This window comes from Echeneis naucrates, chromosome 20, assembly GCF_900963305.1.
Source record: "Echeneis naucrates chromosome 20, fEcheNa1.1, whole genome shotgun sequence".
NCBI lineage: Eukaryota > Metazoa > Chordata > Actinopteri > Carangiformes > Echeneidae > Echeneis > Echeneis naucrates.
Window position 1 is genome coordinate 1,387,356 of NC_042530.1, and position 23,090 is coordinate 1,410,445.

At 45.5% G+C, this 23,090-nt stretch overlaps 1 protein-coding gene and 1 long non-coding RNA gene across 2 annotated transcripts in view; one reads left to right on the plus strand and one right to left on the minus strand.

Moving 5' to 3' along the window:
• LOC115061017 (uncharacterized) overlaps window positions 1-1,541 on the plus strand; it is a 34,915-nt gene extending 33,374 nt beyond the window's left edge. The window contains exon 3 of the long non-coding RNA XR_003842309.1: window positions 1,256-1,541. This is a non-coding gene — a long non-coding RNA (uncharacterized LOC115061017). The remainder of the gene's footprint in view (window positions 1-1,255) is intronic.
• The window catches only part of LOC115061016 (cadherin-20-like), a 57,109-nt gene that overhangs the window by 19,807 nt on the left and 14,212 nt on the right, over window positions 1-23,090 (minus strand). The gene's annotated exons all lie outside the window — the stretch shown is intronic.

Below are 23,090 nucleotides of genomic sequence, written 5' to 3' on the forward strand. Positions count from 1 at the left end.
TCTTTCTTTTTCTCCGTACTTCAGGTTTTGAGCCATGATGTTGGATTTCATGCCTCTAAATACTCTCTCCTCCCTCCACCTTGGTTTTTTTTTTTTTGCATTTGAACATGGTTGAATCCTTTCACATCAGCCAGGTCGAATCTGCCAATTTCTTGCAGGAGATGGTTTTTAAGGGTATGCATTGATTAGATATAATCAATACCTTTTCGCACACAGCTCGTGGCACTTCGCTGCCTCTCTCCACCTGGATTTTGGTTCTGTGTATTCGGAGGATGGCAGCATTTAGCTGCTCCTCTGCATTAAAATAGGCAGATTTATGGTCAAAAGGCTGACAAGAAGCAGAAAGGGAGGGAGGGGAAAGAGAGAAGCAAAGAGGCTGTTAACATGGGGGGTGGGGTGGGGGTGACTTTGGAAAGTTTGAGGCTGATGGAGGAAAAAAATAACTGCAGCGGAAGAAAGAGAGACTGTTTGACTCCATTATGTTTTGTAAGAGAGAGCGCTTTGTGCTGCTGCAGACTCTCTGAATCACCAAACTCAGTTAATCATTGTTGAAGAGGCACAAAAGGCAGGCAAGGGTGGAGGGTGGAGGGTGGAGGGGGGGCGTGGCTGCATTGTCAGCAGGAGGCTGGGCCAGAGAGAGAGTGTGTGTGTGTGTGTGTGCTTCCTCAGAGACGAAGCCTTACGACGGCCGCTTGGCAGGAACGGCTGACACTTGACCTGGCTGCCCCCGCCGTCTTTTCTGTCTTTTCAAGCCGCCTGTTTGCCATTATGAAGTAAAATTAGCTCCCTGTTCTTTGCTCACAAGCCTCCCTTCCTCCTCCCCCCACCCCCCCACCCACACTCAGGTCCTCCCCTCCAAAGGTCACGGCTTGAACTCGAGCATTTTGCTCCACTTTGTCGTGCCTAATGAAGTGACATGCTACGTAATTGTGCCGGCCAAACATTTCACACGTCTCTCTTCTGCTAATCTTATGGCATCCCACTTGTTTAAGAAAGAAACAGCAGCTGGCGTTTGCCACAGAAAGGACGGCGCGGCGAAGCGGAGGGCGGTGGAGGCGCAATCATATGAGAAAGCTTTGGCAGACTTAAGGCCTGGGAGGTATTTTCCCACCAAGATGAGATGCTCTTCTTCCTCTGTGAAAATCTTTCTTTTTATGTATCCAAAGAGAAAATATCTCCAATTTGAAGTTGTTATCTCTGAGACGAAGTGAGGAAAACAACATCTGTTTTTTTCTGTTTGTTTTGAAAATCAAAGAAAACCGGGAAAAGGAAAAAGGTGCTCGCTGAGACAGTGAGTGACGGCAGAGGCTGTCACGGGGAGCAGCTGGCGCGACAAAATGATGGGCCATGTCATTATATCATGTTACTGCGAGTCCACCTGCTGCTCCGTTAACTGCTATCAACCACAGACTACAACAAACCACTCTGACAGGACAGAGATGGAAAAGTGACTGACCACTGAGCTGACTCCACCCGTTCAGACCAACAAGCCCTGAAGCCCAAACAGACGTCTTTTCGATGGAGTTGTACCGTCTTTGGAAGTTTGAATCATCACACGATACGGCTTTTCTGTTCTATCAAACAATGAATTTGTTGTTTACAGATAAAAAAATTTGAGGTTTCCTAATAAAGGTGTGATTTTTAAAAATGTCACCTGACTCCGGTGAGTCTTTGTTCTCTGTAATGGAAGAAACATGAAAAAACTAAAACAGACTTTGAATGGTTCGATCGAAAAAGCAGAGGAACCAAGGAAAAGTTCCTCTCATGTGTTTGGGCTCAGGGTTCTGCTCTCCTGCCACACCTGTCTGCCCTGTCAGCTGAGTTTCCTCAGCTGGCTCCCGTTATGCTCATCAGCCAATCCTTATATACTGGCCCAGATTGTCGAGTGTGTTCACCTAGCTTTCCAGCCTTGTCTGGTTCCTGTCCCCTGCTTGTTTTCTCGGACTGAATAAAGTTTATCTCTGAATTTGTGTGTTTTGGTTCCTTAGATCTGAGTCCTTACAGATCTGAAGTTTCTGTCTGTATCTGATCAGGAGTTCTGCTCATTAATGATGAAAAATCAGCTCTAAATATCTGATTGTCTTTATTCTGTCAACACAATAAACATACAGGACTGATGCACAGACACTCTGATTGGCTGTGACATCACCCACTGGAGCCAATAGGAGCATCTGATGGAGAGACATGACTCTGGATGTCTCCAACAAAGATGGAGGATGAGAATGGACGGATAAACACACAGAAGTAAAGTTTCAATCAAAGAGTTTCACTCAGATGGCCCAAATGCTCAGAAAAGGCTCTTCATTAGAGTTCTATAAAGATTTATAAACAAAACAAGCGTTAATTCCACTCACATTTATCAGAAACTGTTTTCCGCAGCGAGGTCTGAGGGTTGGCCCCGTGTTTAAGTGCTAGGTGGAGCATTATTAAGTGTTAATTTCACAGTGGCTGTGTCTCACCTCGGCTCTAAAAGGAGGCCTCCCACACTGTGGAGAAGGGTCCTTTTAAAAACCTGGGTGGACCCGTGAAGAAGCGGGCACGACAAGACGTCACGGCCAATTTGTTAACCACAATTGATTTTGCACGGTGCAGACTGATGCCACGGCGAAGGCTCTGTTTATCTCCCAGCCGGGCGAAGCCTCTTTCGATGCCAAAGCTCTGGGTCAAGGTCAAAGCTACTTGATTTTCCCCTGAAGGGTTCGTTAGTTTACAGCCAGCAGAATACAAACAGCGTAACAACAATTTAACATCAAATAAGCAGCTCTACAGAAATTCACTTAGAGGGCCTATGGCAGCCGGAACGAATGACTTTTTGGACCTGTTAGTTCTACATGGTGGCATGTTATATCTGCACCCCAGCATGAGAAAGTTTGTCTCTGTGGGCGCTCCAGTGAAAATGTGTAAAAGTTTATTCTTAAACACAGCTGCTGAATCAAATTTCACTTCCCGGGGTCGAGCTGCATTCCTAACCGAAGCACTAATTTATTTTTATTTCAGCATGCCAAAGTTTATTTACTTATTCACACCTTATTAACTAACTTCTAATGGAGCCACCCTCCCTGCAGTCTGCATCCCCCCACCTCGGCTTTTGTGCATGTGAATATGGACTGAATAAAATTACCAGGTCTGCTCTCTAAAGTGAAAAGCTCTATACCCTTGCTGCCTGAAGCGAGGACCCAGTTTCCTCAGCTGGCTCACACGGAGGGATGGCAGGCTTCAAACGGCAGCGTCGGGTTCCTCCAGCATTGGCCCCCCTCAGGACAGAGACGCTATCATGGGACAGGCTTTGAACCTGCCTCTGCCGTGCTCTATAATTGTACGGAGCTCCCCGGGCCTGGGTGCATGCAGCCGTGTGCAGCGCTGAGCCGAGCCGAGCCGAGCTGAGCCTCCCCCTCCCTGTGGCTCGTTTACTGTACGGGGCCTTTAATTAATTGTCTCTCCCCGTGCTCTCTGTGTGCCGGTGGAGCTTCAGGAGTTTGCTCCTTCTGTTTCTGCACCCAACAATAACAGATGTTTTTAAAAATCACTTCAGCTGTTTCCTCCATTCTATCTAACGCTCATCTATTATTTTGGACTCTTGCTCTCATTTAGGTTTTTTCTCCCTGATCCTTTAATCCTTTCTCCTATTTTAGACTCCCTCTCCCCCCGATGCACATTTAGTTCATCCATCGCTCGGTGGAGCCGTGAAAGGAACCTTGTCATTTATGGAGAAATTAAATCACACAAACTGGCATTCAAGCCGGGCACTGGTGTATGAAAAAATGTCACCACGCGTGAGCGTCATCTGGAAAAGTTGGCAATCAGTGTTATTCCTTTGCAAATGAAACAGCAGCCACTTGGAGACGGGATCCTTTCAGATTCATATCGAACTTGTAATCTCTTTTGAATTTTAGGTTTTAGAGGGAGAATTTAACGTTGCGCTTTCATCCACCACGTGGCTGCAGATGGAAGAATCCGCCTCCTCAGACTGTCTCCTGGGCAGGAATGTCATGTAAAGCTTCTCAGCCACGAACGCCACCTGCACAAAACCGAAGGCGCCATCAATAATTAAGGCTAGAGCACGATGCTCACCTTTCAGAGGATCCTTCATCGCCTCTCACTGACGCTGATAATAGCAAGAAAAAGTCCTTCCGCCCCAGCAAGAGTGCACACGCCAATCTACTCTCTCATTTGTCAGCCCAAGGTTACAAGACAGGAGATAGCTTAATGGGTTTGATGCAAAGAGAGAAGAAGATAAAAGATTCTGTCCTCATCAGAAACCTTGGCTGAGGCTTAGAAATCAGTTCTGAATGCCAAACAGAAGTCCATAAGGCAAATACGCAGTCCTCTGCTTCAGCAGGACTTGTTTGAAGTAGCGACAGTGCCGATGTGCTGAGAATTGGAGCCACACTGAGTTACTATTCAGCTAAAAGTTTAACACGCCACCGAACACTCTCCTCGGCTGAGGCGAGACTCTCCAAAATGTTTGCTGTGACCTACTTCCGTTAGATACACGTATCTGTCTGTGCAAACGTCGTTCCAATTAACAGAAAAAAGTGTGACCCACTGAGCAGGTGCAGCAACGATGGCGTGCTCCCATCATCCCTCCACCTCAGAGGTGTTTCCGTTACAGTCCCCTGTCACCCTTACATCAGCTTCACCATTCACGGCTGGTGAAAAGTCAAGGAGAAAAAAAAAAATTCAACACCTTACCTGATTCCTTTTCAACTCTACTCCTCTTCCTCTTCCTCTGTGAAAAAAATGCTCGTTTTTTCTTCCCCTCTTATCTCTTTGTTCTCCCCCGCCCCTCCGCTGCACGCTTACTAAATATCCCTTGTAAAAGTTGAGAAAGCTGCTGCCTGCAGTGCATCAGTTTCCCTAAAGTCACCTTGAGTCCATGCTCTTGTTCCTCTTTTTAAAGTTTCCCCCCTTCTCTCTCTGTCTATGTAAATATACGTCTTCCTGTGCTGCCTCCACGCTGTCACCGCCGCCTTCTGCCTCTCGTGGTTGCCTGCATGCTCTCCTCCCTGGCTATCTGGGGACCCAATCAGACTACGAGACCAAGAAAGTGTCCCTCTCTTTACAATCACTGGGATGCCCCCACAACCCCCCCCCCCCCGGCTCCAGAGTAATCCAGCAATCTACGACCTCGGGAATGGGGAAACAGCAGCAGTGGAGGGATGTGGGAGAGGTGGGGGGGTAAAAGGGGGATGTAGGAATGAGAGAAGGAGGGGGTGGATGGTGCAGCAGTGGAGCGAAACGCTCATGCTTCAGGGCAAAGAAGCAACACATTTCAGCTTGGGGGTGTATTTGCAAGTGAATAAAGTGACTAGCATGGAGAGAGTGTGTGTGAGATGATTGCCAGGGGGTTGCCGGGTTCTCGGATCACTGACCAGCTACGTAGAAAACACAAATAAAATAAAAATAAAGTCCACCGTCCCACCTGCACCAATGCATTTTAACCAGATTCTGTAGAGGGATTGATGGGGATATATTCTGCTGCTTGCCCGCTCAGAGTCAAAGCAATTAGTTTTCCAAATTGGCAAAAAGATGCTGCAAAATTAGGTGCACACCAATTCACACACACACACACACACAAAAACCCAGCACAGCAGAAGATTGGTCATGGTCACACAGATCTGATCCCTGTTTAGCACCGACCGAGGAAATAGCAAGTGTTTCATTTAAGCAATTGTGGTATTAATGTGCCAAAAGGAGGTTTTCAGAGTTGAGTCCTCAGGAGTGGAGGGACTGGGAAAATGGAATCATATTGGAGATGTAGTCAACCATGTTCAAACAGAAATGAGAATATATTACACAGAAACAAAAAGTGTTCTAGGCTGCTGCCCGCTGCTCTTGTTGTGCATTTTTTTCCATTAGTTGGTCTGAGCTGCTTCCATAATGTATTTAGGTCCAACATAAAGTGACGGAGCTGCAGACATGAGTTAGCAAAAGTTTAGAATTTCTCCGCCGGGACGACTTTGCTCTTTTTTTTTTCCACTCGACAACCCTTTGACTCTCCTTAATCTTCCTGACAGAGTAATTTGGTGTGTTGTACGGCTCTAAAAATACAGATAAAGGCTGTTGTCACCCGCCGAGCCAGATGGTCAAAAGGTTGTACTTCTCTATCGGTTCAATATGTTTTTTTCTTTCCCCCTCTATGTCCCTTTCAATATGTCTTCTTTCTCATTTGGCAGGTCATTCTTCTTCACCACCACCGCCCCCCCCCCCCCCCCCCCTTCTCTCCCCTCCCCTCCCCTCCCCACTGTCTTTGTCTCTTTGAAGACCTGACTGGTTAGCGCCCCAGCCAATCTGTCAGGGAATGCTTGAGTGGACCACCAGAAAAAAAAGAGGGGGGGGGGCTCCCTCTTTGTTGGGGTGGGGCCCACGGAGATGGTGGCATTCAGGCTCATTGAGCAACACCTTCCCTCACTGCGGCAGAGCCCGGATAATAATTGGCAGAACAAATTGAACCTATAGGGCTTATGGAAGGGCCTTTTTATACAGTCCGTTATAGTGGTTGTCGCCTGGAAAACAAGCCCCTGTGGGCCCCCCATCCTCCAACCCCCCCCCCCCCCCTTCACAATGGCCTACATTGGGCGTAGAAATAGATTGGTTACAGTTCTGTTCTGGATGTCGGCGGACTTTGGTTTTGCAGTCATAAGTAGGATGTTATGGGGACATGGTGGTTTCACGGATCAGATCAAACACGCCTACCGTTAAAGTCAAGAGCTGGAAGCTTTGTAAAAGGCCGCCACTCGAGTGTCACCATCGACGGCTGTTTCATTAGTAACGGAGGATTTGATGATTGTAGAGTCGTCTGAACAATTAGCTGCTTCCATCAATCAACCACGGACTGCGCCTGAAAATGGACGCAAGCACTTGGTCAGAAAAGTGAAGCCTTAATGGTGGTTGTGGAAAAAAGTCCGATTGGATTGAAGTTTATAGAAAAATAGGCTTCTTAAGTACAACATGACATTTAGAGGAAAATAGATCATAAACATAAACGGTTCCACCTGAAAAAAAAAAACTAAACGAATTGACAAAAGACAAATTTGTAAACTGAAGGATTCGCTTGGTCTGAATCAGCATAACTTGATAACAACAGCAGCTTTCATCTCGGGTGTGTCATTAACTGAAGCGAGTAATGGGCGAAGTTCTCAAGAGCCTGGAAACAGAAGAAGCGGAGTAATCCCCCCATCGCTGAACAAACAATCATGACCCGCCGTTCTCAGATTGAAAGTTAAATAAGATATTAATTCGCACAGTGTATCCAGCGGCATACAGTTATAGTTAAGTTATAGAAACGTAAAACCCTGTTTGCCATCTTCTCTCGTTGTCCGTCGGCCTTCATGTGGAATGACCTACACAAAATTCAGCCAGTCTCATTCGATGTATCACTTTGCCGCCACATCCAGCTCCAGGGGCGAGCATGAAAGAGGGTTAGGTTTCAGAAGAACGAGATGAGAAGAGAGAGAAACGGAGAGGGAGCAAAGCCTCCATGTCATCTAAGATAAGAGGAGCAGCTTGCTTCCCTTCTGCCCGAGATTAAAAATGGCATGGAGCAGAACAAGCCAGAGTACAAAGAGCTCTTCTTTGTCTTTGGGGTGCGCAGTCAAGCCTTTTCATGTCTGATTTTGGCTACAGGTCGAAACAAAGGGAAATTAGATGAGGAAGCCATTGTGTCTTTGTCGGAGAGAGACGGTGCACCAGAAGAGAAGGCGAGGGGGGGTGTGTACACAAGCCAAGTTCACAACTGAAGCTTTAACCTTTACAGTAATTGGTGGAAAAGCCAAAAAGTAAGATGTTTGGCCGTAACAGTGAGGCCTCAGAGTTGGCACCAGGTCGAAAGAGTGAACCGTGACATTAACTGGCTGCCTGGCATCATCTGGCTTCCTGCTTTGTCTTAGACAAGCTGCATCTTTCAAGATCCCATTTTCCTGTTGACCTTTACAGCCCCCGCCCCCACTGTGCCTGCACCATGATACCTCCACCACGTATTGACTTTCGCTCCGCCGTGTTAAACTTTGCCATCCACGTGCGGCACGCTGCGGAGCCTCTGCTGTGACAAGAGGCGGCATTCAGTTTGGGATAAAAGGCACCCTGGGTCGTCTGATGCATATTCCGGCGGGGATCGGCCGGGACTTGGCCTTGATGAGCTGACAAAGCTGGGGAGATGTGGGGGCCTCATGGGGCATCGGAGCAGCGGGAACACAAACCTCGCCCTGATATCTACCCCTCCCTGTTCTGTCATTCCCCATAACACCCTTTTCCTGGCACCGTGTTCCTGTGACCCCGACTGTTTCGCTGGATCTGACATGAAAGACTCAAGCAACTTTTGAAGTAGAAATTGGGGGGGCACACATTGTGACTGACGCAAGAAACAAACAGAAACGCACGCAGAACATGAAGTGCCTGCATTATGGATGCATTCTGTCTGCTGTGTTATTCCCTCTGAATTATTTACATGTAGCCGACGAAAATGAGTGTAGAAAGGAAAACGTGTTCCTCTGAATGAAAAACAACATCCCAGTCCGGAGCGTTTTCCTTCAGGTGGGAAGTTTTTCTCTTTTTTTAATCAGACTGTTTTTTGGTCTTCTAAATGAAGCTAAACAAACAGACACACTATCTCTGGCTGTGTCTGTATCTCCCTACACCCCCACCTTTCCCAGAGTCAATAGAGCAACAATTAGGGGGAGCGTGCGTGCTCCATTACAGTTTTGGTATGTGTTTGTGGGAGGGGGGGCACGTCTAACCAGAAACAAGCACATACAGGATGAATGTCTCCTTTGTGATCCAGTGATCAAAGAAAGAAACCCCCCCACCCAACACCTTCAGAACAAACCTTTTTTTTTTCTGGGAACTGAAACATGAGCGATCCAAACGGAGGAGAGGAGCAGCAGCTCGAACAGGAGGAGACAACGCTTTATTTGTTCCCTTCTAATCATCGCCTGAGAAGTCCAACTTGTGCAACGCTGCAGATTAAGCTGTTGCCCGATCTTGGCCAACTACTTGTCGACTGCGAGGAAGAAAAAAACTCAATACTCAATTAGGACAGCCGAGGATTCCTCCCCTCCCTCCACCTGGAGTTTCTTACTCCCAAAGTCTGTAAGAACGTGCTCGGTCAAATGCTTTTCTCAGTCACCTGGCAACTAAAAGCTTCAGAGGACCCCGTTCATCTCAGGAGGTGTTATATCTGCAAAACCTTTGCTTTGCCAGCTTTATTCTTATAAACGCACAATCTGGGGGTCAGAGAACGTTGGACTGAGGACGCTGAACCCTTTTACCAGAGAACGTGACTCCTCTGTGCGCACACAGTGATTATTTTGGAGACCGCCACGTTGGTGACTTTCCGACGTGTGTGTGTGTGTTTCCACAGATCAGGTTATGCCAGGATTCAGACTGTGACGCTCGCAGGTAAACGACCCGGACAGATAGTTTGGTCATCCTCAGGGGAACATGAATGTCTCTGCCAAAACTACAAATATTAACTGTCCTGGAGGGAAAAGTCATAAAGATTCATCCTCTTGGGACCTGCAATGTTTCTAACTTTAAGGCCAGTCTGCAGCAGCTAGCCAAGCCTAAAAAAGAAAACACTAAAAACGCACACTGACCCAGATTTTATTTGTTCATTTTCATTTCATGCAGACGCATCTGTGAGGAAATAAAGCCGCTCTGTTATTATAATATTTTTGGATATATGTTTGCATATTGCTTCCAAGCCAAGTTATAATCACATTTAAATCACATTTCTCGTGATTTTCATACAGCCATGGTTTGTTTTTATTCCAATATTGCTGAGAATATCACATGTATTGATCTATGAGTGCTCTATCTCGTCTCTTATCAAATCATGAGCATGGGAGGGAAACAGAGATGGAGAGAGAAAGCAGGCAGGGGAACGTCGGTTTAAGTGGCTGCTTGATTTAGGGGAAAATCTGGCACCTGTTTTTCCAGCTGATATAATAATGTTCCCTTCGTGCTGTGCTGGGGTTGGTGACAGGCCGATCTGAAATCATCCCTCTCTGACTGCTCTAATGACTCTACTGTGACGCTCAGTCCCACAGCGAATTGGAATTCTGGGGCTGACGGATCCAGAGGCAGCTGGGAAACATCCCTTCGTCGGATATTTCTAAAAGACAGTCATTTGTGCGCCGGATAGACAGCCGCTGAGAGCAAAGGAGAATTTTAATACCTAATTTACCGAGCGTGACGAAAACTATGTGGGAAAATATTTTGGTATCGAGGAAAGTAAAATAAAAACAAGTTGGAATTAATTGCCATCACAGCCAATGTTGAGCTTTTGAAGAAGTGACAGTTCTGGGACTGATCCGGGGAAAATTAAACTGGAGTTCCCCCCTCTGGCACAAAACGGGATAATAGGACACCTCCACAGCCTCAGGTTACCTCAGGGTAACCCTCACAGAAGTCCTTCAAAGCAGCAGTCTCCTTTTCCGCCCGTCAGAATCCATAACTGTCGTCATAAATGTTCTACACTTTCTCTATGTAGACAAGCTTGCTTTCGCTGCCCGTCATCGTGATGTTGTCGAAAAACGAGATCTTGGTTGGATTGACAATGAAATTATTCCTTGAGGATAAGTTTGGAAATGAAAGTTGAACAAAGAAACAAAGTTTCAGGTGTAGGTGGTGATGAAACTCTTGATGTTTCTCAGCCCTTTTTACTCTTCAGATTTGTTTTTCTTACATTTTCTCAGTTTATATGTCAAAGCAACTGACAAAGTCCCTCAATTACATCTTGACCAAGACCAAAATAGACAGCCAGAGCGAGACATAAAAACGCTGTTAGGTCATAACATTTATACTGTATTTATACACTCAGAGTTATATGAAGGCAGATGAATATTTTGAGCGTGAACCCTTTAAAAGTTTAAAAGTTCCACTGTTGTCAGTAGATGTTGTTGGTGAGGAAATCAAGGCTTAGCGCAAATCCCTCATGTCTACATCCACAAAAGAATCTCCGAAAAAGTAAGACCTGAGGAAGCGACTTTTAAAAGTGTTCGTTTATCAACCGGAAATTTCCCTAACAAATCAGATTTTGACCGCAGTCTTTTGTGAGTTACCTCATCACGCGGTTCTCTGGCTCTGCCCCACTGAGGTTTCACCAGATCAGTGAAATTATTTCCACCTCTGGAGCAGCTCCGTCTCCGAGAAATGTTTGGAGTGAAAACTCAAAACGTGCTTGGCGTACGTCTGCTTTCAAAGTGTCCTTGAGTGGGACTCCCAAGTTCCAACCTGCTCAGTCATGTGGCATAAATCAGCACGAGCTCTGAATGATCTGATTATTTCCATCGCTGATATTAAGAGGCTCAAGAACAAAAGAACAACACCAAAGCCTGAGTGTTGTTTACCCTCTCAGAGGGGCAAAAAGATTTTTTTTTTTTTTCAACCAAGTGGATATGAGGACAGCTGAACCTTATAAACCAGGCCTGTGTATCGAGCACGCCAGACTGAGCTTTGTGCCATAATGCAAGGCGACGTGCTGGCGGAGATGTGAGGAGAAACAATCGACAGAGCTTTTGTTACATCTTTAATTACAGGCCTTGTATTTGTCTTGTTCGTACGACGGTCCTTCGGGAGTGGCAGCGCTCTCAGTCTGATCTGTTCTCTGTGAGATGAGTGGCCTGACCTCCCATCTCCCCGCCAGTTATCCTCGTCTAACAAAAAGCACGGATGGGGGGGGGGGCTGAATATGGGAGCTGCAGTTGATGATAAGCCTGCGTGAACAACCCGCCTCGATGCATCTTCGCATGAAACAAACCAGCCATCCATCACGTAAGGCGAGCGCCGCACCGAGAAGTCCGCCAGGCGTGAAGTGTACCTGGGGAAGTGGGGAGGGAAGAACGTACCACCCCCCACCCCACCTCTGTCTCTGCAGCGAGTACAGCTATGCCTGGCAGGTACAGGTATGGGCTCTGTCCTGCTGCCGCCAGTGAGATGATCCACAGCTAATCTGCAGCTGTCTGACCCCATTACCTTTAGTGGCAGGGCCAAGCTGTTGCATCCTGGGAGTGCTCCCCCAGTCCTTCAGAAGAAATCTAGTCAGGCTTTGAGCCCTGACTGCAGTCTGCGCTCTGTTTGTATCTACAGTAAAAACCTGAGCGTGTGGATTTTTTAAATTAGATTTTAACACAAGGTTTACTCGACGTTCACCCTCCTCTCCTCTTTTGAAGGATCGTCACAGAAATGAATGTAGAACGATGTCGCCCTTCACATGGAACATCATCATTTGACCCGTTTGTGGCCTGAAAGTAGAAGGCTGCTTGAAAAGATGTTTAGCTGCTATCGGCAGCAGGCAAAAACTCTTCCCCTGTGTTGTGCTGACGTGGTGACAGAAAGCCCAGAGCTGAGTATCAAAGCCTCCGACACTGACCTGTCGAATCTGCGTCGCCGGCAACTGCTAAAAGTGGAAAACAAATTTTTAATGGGTGTAGCTGTCCTGTTTGAATGCTATCTTAATTAGCTTTGTTAGCGGACGAGCTGCAATGAAAGATGAAAAAAGGATCCAAACAAAAAAGGTGCAGAAGTGGGTCGATCCGGATCAGATGGGCCATCAGAGGCGTTGCCACGGTGACCCATCTGATGTCATTGTCTGCCTCTCCACCTCTCCAGACCGTCCTCCACATGCCTGACGGAACTCAAAGGCGTCTGTGCCCAGATCTTGTTATGGAGAGCTGTGATCCATTCACAACGGCTTCTTGGGCAGACGGTGACGGATAAGTGTGTTTCTGCCTTCGAGCGCAGGTAACCTCATCTCAGTTGGAGGGGCGACAGTCGACACGTGTAGAGGAACAATAACAGGATGTTCCTTTAAAAGACACAGCGGAGGGTCATAATGCATCACCACATCTGTGGGGGGGGGCGACATGCTCGGTTCTTTGTTATCGGCTGTTTCGCCACAAACGAGTCTATTAGGTGACATTAGTGCACATGAGAGGCGTGAGCTGGCTGCTCTGGACGTATCACCGCTCAGGATGTGCTGCGTGACAACAAGGAGCAGCAGTTAAATTCTAACGTCAGTGTGTTTATGACACAATAAAAAACAAAGCTGTTAAAGAAAGATTTCAACAGTAGACTGTCAATAAAAGAGGACAGAAACTTCTGTAGCCTTAAACCTGCACCCCTAACGAGCATTGTGTTGAAGTATATGGGAAAATGTCCCTACTTCATACATTAGCTCAGTAAACTTTTGGGCGACTTGGCCACTTTGGAAATTTTCAAATCTTTTTCAGCTCAGTGATTACTCCGATTTCAGTAATGAGAAAGGCTTCATCGAGAATTAATTAGAGGAACTGGTTACGAGAAAAAAAATCTTATCTCTGAAGAATCAGGTGAATGTGTCGCTCATCAGGTTAAACCAACTTCACACAGGAGCTAATTACGGAACAGAAGTCAGAGGAGCCATGCTGTGGCCGGAAGGCTGCTGATATGAGTCCATCTAGTTAATCCTCTGATGATAAAGCCGCAGCTACTGACGTCCCCTTGAGCAAGGCTTCAATGGTTCCCCGAGAAAAGAGCTCCAGATGCAGACGGAAAAAAAAAAAAAAAAAAGAGGGATTGATCTGATTAATACAAAATAACATACAAGTGAACAAAGGACTCAAGGACTTGGGTGAGTTTGAAGATGTAAAAGCTTCTCACTGGCCATTAAAAGCTTTATTTTGAAGGTCTTAATAGCAAACAGTCTTGCAATAAATAAGTAATAGCCAGAAAGACAAGCAGCAGGGGTCAGAAGGCTGTTCAGGGCTGATCCACAGCTCACAGGATAAAACAGACAAATTTTAGCTAAAGGTGTTTGGATATTTTCTAATTCGTTGGCTTTTGTATAATCTAACGCTGGCTCTGAGAGTAATAAGCAATTACCGTGTGTTTATCCCCACAACTCAGAGAGAACTAATCTGCTCTCAACAGCCAGGGCCAAAAATAATGAAATTAATTACAAGCATTAAGGCTGTGCGACTGCCAGAGAAAGGTAAAAATATAATTACCCACATTGAGACAGAAACCTTTCTGTGCTTCCCCTCACTTACCGTCTCATTGTGCGTCCGTCTAAACTATTATGCTACCCCCCCTTTCTTGGTCTTTTAGTTCTTTCATGATGGGCGACATCGCTGGTGCACAAAAAATGGAAAATAATTCACATCTCTGCTTTAGAAAACACCCATATCATCATTTTAATTACCTCTAAATGAATTTAAAGTGATTTTTCTTTTTTTCTTTTGTATCGATAAGTTCGTAGTAAATCTTCAACAACTTTGTATTCAATACATCACCGCCGAGGCAGACGGTTCTGACCCGGATTTTGGAAAACAAGATAAAAAGACTCAATGCAAACTGAATGATTCGTTTATAATGAGATTATAATGCAGTGTCCTGCATGGCGGCTATGCTACATTGCACCATGATATGATAATCCGTCATCAGGTGGAGAGCAAAGCCATTGAAAATCTGTTTATGTATTATTTCAGTCGCACAAACGTTAAACAAACTTGGGTTTTTATCTCTGTGACATAAAATCACAACCGATTAAACTAAACTAGAATTTTTATGTTTTGTTTTTCATTTATCTGCACGGAACTGTTTTGTTTGCCCATAAGTTCTTCAACCATGAGTGAAAATAATCTTATGAATACAAATTGAGAGCAGTTTTAAAGCAGTTGCACACTTTTTATTGGCGTAAAAAAGCTCAACTGTCAACAGCTGTGAGCAAATTGGTGCAAACAGGCTTCAACTATTGTGTTTGCAAAAAGTTTTATTTTTCCAAATGGATCAAAAATGGGCCAAAATGATCATCCTGCTGTTGTCAAGTTTGTGTAGCATGACAACGTTCATGCATGTGGTACTGTATTTTGACAATTTGGTCTTTTTTTGTTGACACTTTAAACTTAATTAAAGCTCCTTTTCACATTTCCATCATTAATTAAAAAAAAAAAAAAGTCACATGAGGTTACTTTTTGGATTGTACTTGTTGTTTTGGCTTGAGATCATTAAAAAATGGCGAACAGGCTATTTAAACATTTAGTCCCGTTTGTGGGCAGCTAATGAATGCAGGTCTGTGATTAACTCCTTTGTTTAGCGCCGGTCTCTGAAGAACTCTGCAGAAAACCGGCTCTTTAGCCGCTGGATGTTCTTGTCATTACCTTTCAAAGTTTTATTAAAGTTTTACTGCAAGTTTTCTGAAAGTTATGAGGCCATGAGATGCAGATAATGTAAAGTAGACGGCGAAAATGGGCTGCGGAGTTAGTGAAAGCCAATTTAACTGCAAGTTTATCTGCTGCAAAGCTCTTCTTTTACATTACACAAAGTCATTTCCCCATTACTTATTGGTTAGTGCAGCTTTAGGGACGGATCAAGAGGAACTGATACAGCAGCTGCAAGATAAAAACCTGTAAAAGGCCAAATTGACTTTAATGTTAAAGGACATAATGCCAGTGTAATACGATTAGAGTCTGAGGGCGGAAAAAACAGTAGCTGTAGCTGGTTTGCCTTGTTGTTTTCCTGCATCATTTCTGGCAGAAACTGTTCGGCGGTCAGGTAACACCGGAGAGGACAAAGCCTCCGCGGTCTTACCCAGCAGCCCCTGGAGCACAAAGCTCGGTTGTCATGGGAAACAGGATGTAGCGGCCTTGTATTACAGCCGGCAGGAATCATGCTGAAACGCGACTCTGCCTTCGACGGCTATTGTTGTCATTCCTCACACACACCTTGAGCTGATGGGAGACGAGCGCCTCGGGGGACGTGGATTCTGCCCCCCCCGTTCTCAGGGACATATGGAAATGTACAGCCGCTCTCCTGTTCATTTTACACCCCCCCACTCCAAAGATCACAAATCACACACCGCTTTGATCCCTTCCACGTCTCCCTTCAGGCCATTGTGATCTTCGCAAACAACTCATTTATTTCACACCAGCCGACAAGAAATCTGAAGCTAACCCTGCCTCCCCCCTCCCAGCCTGCTCCTCCCTCTCTGTTTCTGAGGCGTGGTGGCGTGATCGCGGTGCACTTGATACTGACGGACGGAGACATTAATGGCCCCTCTGACGGTGTGAAGGCGCTGAGCTGAGCTAATGGCACTCTGTCGATGCGTGAGTGTGTGAGCTCGCTCGCTTGTTCGATGGCATCTCACCTGTCAGGTCTAGCAGTTAATGACTGAAAGAAAAAAAAAAAGTGCAAAGAGGTATGAAAATGTTGCGTCTCTGTTTCTTTGAAAAGTTCGTCCTCAGGAAATGGCGAGTGTTTTTAACGACACACGTGCCGCCACGTGACATCACACAGAATCAGGTGGAAGATTAATCCTGAGTTGGGGATGAAAAGAGAAAAAGGAGTGCAGACTTCTTTGAAAGAAGCCGTGAATACAGCTTTCCATTAACTAGTTTGTGTGAATGCATCTTCTTTTTTCTCTCTCTCCCTTTTCTCTCCCAGGACAGAGCGAGGTTGAGTGGGTGATTGAATTAATTATGTTTTATCACCTCTTAGCTGATTGAAGTCGAGCTTACTCCCTTTAGACAGCTTGTGTTTGTGGCTTTGCCGGCGCCAAATGGATCGGGCCTGTCACCCGGCGCTCCCATCGCTGTTGTCAGAGACTTGGACTCTCAGATCTGAGAGCCGAGGTTGTGTTGTCAGTCAGCGTCTCTCGTTTTGTGTGCAGGTGTGTGCGTCCTTTTTTCTCTCTCTCGACTTTCTTCTTTTCTTTTCTTTCTTTCTCAGTAATTCACCTCCATCAGAAAATGAGTTCTGGGCCTGCTGTTCATTGCACACAATGATTTGTTGGAACAATTTCAGATTTCTAAAAGCCCTGAGTGTCAAAAGAGGTGAGCCGCATCAGCTCTTTGTCATACATCTGAAATACACCAGAGCTACTGACTTCGTTTTGATTAAAGATCTGTTCAGTTATTAAGTTAATAATAAAAAAAACCATCTCATTTTTGATTTGTATTGATACTGATTGAGGAAAGCAACAAATGATCACTATTAAATTGAAAACAAACAACAATCAAGGAAATGTTTGATAGCTGATGGTAGAATCACCAAACGATGGAGCACATTTGATTATTTTCTGTACATCCAGTTTAAATCGAAGTATAAATAAGACAATAATCAGTTTTCCTTTAAGCCTTCTGTCCATATTGTGATGGCAGACTGTGATAGCCTGCCCAAATATCCACTGGTTGGTAAAAGAAGTCAGATTGTGTTGAAGTCTATGGGAAAATCTCCCTCCTTTTCTCTGACTTATTAGCGCTGTAAATGTTTTCCTGATACATTTATGGTCTCAGTTTTTACATTCAAGTCTTCACACATTATGTTTGTGGTGCATAATTGATAGATGAAGATTTCAATCGACTGAATGAACCTTGAGTGAAGATTTTTGTTTGTCAGCCTCCACACGAGCACTTTAGTGAGTTTAGACAAAGGAAGTCGATGAGAAACTGACAAGGAAAACATTAATAGACATTAAAGATAAATGTGGATTCGGTGTTTGTCAGAGTGACAAACGTCCATCAACCTCTCGCTGCATGTGTTCTCCGTGGCACTGCGATAAACACATGTCGAGACGAGGAGACTTCTGCACATCAATACGATCGAATGGCTGATGGATAGCGCCTGGGGATAAATTACACACAACTCACAATCGCTGACAATTAGCTAAACGGGCGGCAGGATCGATCTGTAAACAGCTAACCAGAGAGACGAAGAGGAACGTCTGGAGCAAAGAAAACCAGAGATTCAGAGTTAGCAGGAAAAGAAAAGTAGAATGGAGTTATGGATGCGTTTGGTGCAGTGGAGGGAGATGGGGAAGCAGGAAGCCACCCTCGTAGCTGACATACCCTTAACTCGGGATGACACATCCCAGCACCCAAACAGCAGAATCTCTCTGTGCACTCGTCACTTCTTCTGCATGCTAATGTTTGACATATAGCATCCTGGAGGATATTGTTTACAAAAAGCTTCTGGGAGCTGGTTTCTGCATGCTGCTCTTCCTCTTTGCATACAGTTCCTGTACGATTTGCCTTTTTCATGTGTCGCACTGCACTTAAGCAAATAACAGCTTTTCAACAATTTCCTATGGCACCATAGCACATGCTAATTCGAAGCAGAGAACGGGTGTGACAAAAATTGAGACGATAAAAAGATGATTAGACGCTGTTTTGAGTCTGTTGGTGGACAAAATTGCCCCACAATGCAGTGCAGGAAATTGAACTACCTACAGCTGCTGAAAAACAAATCAAACTGTACATGGTGATGCAGAAGCTCCATGAAAATCTCTGAGGCCAGGGACAACAACAAAAACAAAAAAGACACCAGACCAGGAGAGCAGCAGAATAGGAGTTAGTGGAAGCTCCAGAGAAAGATCAAGGATAAGAAAAGTTGAAGTTATGCAGGCGTTACAACCAACCACAAGTTCTGAGGTGAGTTATGTGTGTGAAAATGAGCAACTTCCCTCCACCGAAGGAGGCCTTTTTATTTCTTCTCTGATTGAATGAGTGAAAGAAACAAGCAAAAACTGGAAGCAAAAGCCTGATTTCCACCTGCGTTTTCTCCTGTTTGTGCTCCACTTTTTATACTGAACTTTTCCCTGCAGAGTGCGCCGACCACTAACTGCTGCATAAAAGTCACCCTCCCCCCGAGGATGCTCTTCGCACGCGCTATTTGGTGGCGGCGGCGGCAGCAGCACTCATAATCGCAGCACAGCGAACCCTCCCAGGTATTATTACGACAATGACATTTGACAATAGAAGGGCAGGCAATCACAATAGATGTTTCCGTAGCAGTAAAAATGATTTACAGCAGCTCTCATAGAAATGATGATCCAGAGAGGGCATGTTAGCGAAGGAGGATAATAGCAACCCCCCCTTCAGTGCACGGCCCCCTTTGTGGCCTGGTGACGCAGTGCAGCCTTGACTGGCTCACAAACTCTGCTCCCTCAGATGACTGAGCACCCCGGCCTTCACCAAGTCTATTTCTTCCCCAGATAAACGCCGCTATAAATAAAAGAGTACAAATCCAATCACCTCTCTGTTTAAAGAGACCTGCCACCTTCGCACACATGTTTGATGTAATCTCCCCGCTCTGGTGTGTGTGTGTCGGGGGGGGGGGGTGCTCCTGCTGGACCCGGCTGCTCTGTTTGTTGGGAGACGGAGCCCAGGCTGTGGGTGGTATTTGCCATTTCGGGATTTTCAGTGCTGTAGACCAGATGGCCGTCAACCTCGTGTTGATCTTGGAGTGCCAGCTTGCCAGGAACTGCTGCCCCCTCTGTCCTCCCCACCACCACCACCACCACCACTGACAGTGGAATAAGAAGAATCAAGATGTTAAACATGCTCCCTGCCCAAGCACGGGGCAGGGAGCTGTCTGCGCAGGAAGAGTTGGTCTGGACTGTAATAGAGCCCAAAGGGAACGAGACCTGGCACAAAGCAGCGTTTGAACACAATGACACAACTCAAACCTGAAAGTGACCATGACTGGCTTCAGTTTAACACTGAATCTGATTTCGCAGTGTTAAATCTCATGCCAGGTGAGAGAATTTAAAGCTGCTCTCATCAAAATTTTATATCTCCACAGAAAGCTAAAAAATATTCCTCCAACTGCGACTCGTTTGCTAAAACCAAGATGGTGAACTTGGTCACCATTACCTGCTCATCGAAGAAGAAGAAGAACAAGAAGAACACGAACTGTGACTTTCACATGGGAATCTCACGTAATTACCACAACAACAAAACCTAACAATGAGTCATAACAGCCAAGTTTCTGATTTAACAAATTTTGGTTTTATTGGTCATAAAATCAATCTCAAACTAAAACTTCTACGTGGAGCTGAAGCCAAAAGCAAAGATGAGAAGAAGTTCATGGCTTCTCCCGTCACCTTAACTGCAGAAACCAACCAGCGAGAAAATCTGTCAAACAGCTGAGAATTACGACTGAAAGTCTGAAAAATGCTAAACGACTGCTTCAAAAAGCCTGACAGGAGAGTGTGAGTCTGTGACGGACAGATAAGCAACACAACCGTTTACTGGATTTGATGTTTCACTTCTCTGACGTGGACGCATTTCCTCCCCTCAGAAAATCTTTTTCTCAAAAAGTGGATTGTCCTGCTTATACATGGATTAAAGCTTTTGTCTTTAATTATGGTTCAAGTTCAGGAATCGTTATCATCCCCAAAGGCCTTTCTCTGTGCAGCCGGCACTAACACACGAACAGACACACATGGAATAATTCAGGAATGCAGGAAGCTTTGTGTCCGTTGGACTCAGAGTTGAGAAGGTCTGCCCTGCTCTCTTCAGGGTCCGATCCTTGTGCGGAGCGTGGAGGTCATTTAGTTTAGTGATGGCGAATTTGTGATGCAGCTCAACAACACTCTGCAGGGCTCCATGCCGTCACAACAGGAGAGCAATAAAACACTCTCATAAAAGTCTGGTCAACGTTCAAAGGTCTTAGTGAGAAGGAACATCCGCTGGTTTGTCTTTTTACACACGGCATCAACCTGCGCCTCAAAGGGCCTGATTGTATCTATTAATCCAGGGGATTCTGTGGAGATATGAGGGATTGTGCTCGCTGCAGAACAACAAAAGCATCTGTTACAACTTTGAATCGCGCATGCGGAAGCTGAGCCCCCCCCCCCACCGCCCCTCGCCTTCAGCGCGACGGTAAAAACTTTGATTCTTTTGGAACTTCATAAAAAGAACTTTCTTTCTTTCTTCCCCCTGTGAGCAGCTCTGCGTCCTCTCTGAGAGGAAGTTGTTAAACTAACAACCTGTAACTAAATACCTCAGAAAAAAGAGCCCTAACAGTCCAGCCGTGCTGTCGTCTACCTCTTCAGCTCCTGCACTGCTGTCCAACCAGGACAACATTTTCACACCTCATTTTATCCACCCCCCCTTACAAAAGCGTTGAAAGGAACAGGACGCCCTCCTCCTCTGGAGACGAGCTGATTCTGCGGGCTCTGAATGAGACGTGACTGTGCTGCCTTGCTCTCCGGTTGCGAGCCTTCACCTTCATCCTCCTGAACCTTTCCTCCGAGTGCTTCTCATCCCTCATTACACATAATATCACATAACAACAAGGCCTACGTAGGGCCGCCGCTCCAGCATGCACTCTGATGTTGACCTGCACCTTTTCCGATCCCTGAGGGGGTTGTTGTTGTGCCCCTCCAGCGCCGGTCCTAATCTGTCTGGTAATTTGAGCCCCTGCTCACTGAATCTTCCATCTCCTGCCTCATGTCATGTCTCATGTTGGATGTAAAAGAAAGAGGAGGAAGGCCGGGAGATTATTAGGTCTCAATCCCCTCTCACCACAGCTGAAATTGGGTTTGGCTGGAGAGGGAGCAGGTGATTTTAAAAAAAGGCTCAGGCTCAAGATGTCGGCATATGTTCTGAGATCCTGCTCTGCGTCTGGGATGTGAGGCGGACTGCTCAGTCCCATGATGTGATACAAATGATCTTTATAAGGACGTTATAATAGATAGCTTACTAAAAATAAAACTGTCTACACGTTTTAGATTGGATATGAGTTCACTTTCAAAATAAAATAAAACATTTTCCTCAAAAAAGAAAAAAGTCAAAAAGGAACAGTAATAAATAATACATGCACGTGCTAAACATTTTGGTTATTGTATTTTTTTATACCGGAATGTTTCCGGTATAAAAAAACAAAGCTCTTATTCTGTAAACTTAGCAGTCCAATCTTTGATAGATCTCCTCTGGACTCCTTCTCAGCACTGCTGCGGGTCTGAGCTTTAAGATTCGAGTGCAATTAGCATAATTTAAAGTGAGTGTTCCCCAGCCTGCCAGTTTAACCCCAAACTTCTCCAATATTTTGCCTCCCTGCGTATTTGAACTACCCACACTTCGCCCCGACACGCTCCGGCTCGGCGTGTGCATGCATGCACACAAAGCACAGCGTTTCTCAGGTTTGTCTTTCGTGCTGTTGTGGTCCGCGGATGAAAAAAAAAAAAGATGGAAGAGGAGGCAGAGCAGATGTCAGGATTGATAGCGAGCTTATCTGAACATTATCGATTTCTTTGCATTCTCACCGGGGCCAGCGCGGGTTGCTTTCCCTCCTTGGATGCTGAAACACCTGACAGAATAGCCAGGAAACTTGTCAGGATGGATAAAACTGATAAGGAGGCACCAAAAGCCATCCACCCACACCTTTCCAGCTCGGTAACACACATTCCCCGCTTCCTTCAACACGGTTTAAAAGCTTTTAACAGAAGAAGGGTACTTTTCACTTTGACGCAGGACTTATCGGCGGGTTTGAACATGTGAAAAAGGGAAGCGAAGGAGCCGACATGGAGCAGACGGAAAATAATTGGCCACACCAGCTGTAAGCCGTGCGTCGACCGCACTCCTGCTTCTGTTAGTGTTTGACCTATCTTCCCATTTAAGAAGCTCTATCTTTGAGGCTTCAACTGAAGCATGAAAGCCCTCTGAGGCAGCGTGTTAGACAGACAAAACAGAGAGCGGTGCATCAGGAAAGGATAACATGGAGACCTGGAGAAAAACCACCCATCCCAACAAACTGTTCAACAAGCAGCTGAGCCGAAGAGGTGAAGGAATCAGCTGATGTCTTCTATACGCTCTAAAACTTTCTGCAGCCTGAAGCCGAAGATCACTTATGACCTTTGCACTGTAAGAATGGACGTAGACTCCGGGGCCGGGGTCAGCTGTTGAGTTGGATTGTATTGAAGCATATGGGAAAATGTCCCTTCTTGCCACTCCATTCATTTTAAATGATGAGAAATAAGGCACAAAGCAGAGGATGCTTTTGGAAGGTCGGATCAAGCTTCAGTCCTCCTCACCTCCACCTGTTCCTCCAAATATTGGTTAAAAAAGAGTTCTCTGACATATTTAATGATGCTTACACCAAAAAAATCGACTGGTTACTCGTGACACTGTGGTGTAAAGATCAGAAGAGGAAGAATTTAAAAGAAGTTGAATCTGAATGGTCAATTAAACAGATAAAATAAATAAAACATTCACACTCTCAACTTTACAAATGAGGCCGGGGTCAAAAAACAAAAAATAAAAATCATTTGGTTTTCTATCCAACAAAAATCCTCCCTGAACCTGCAAACGTGACCTTTGACCCCCTCCTTC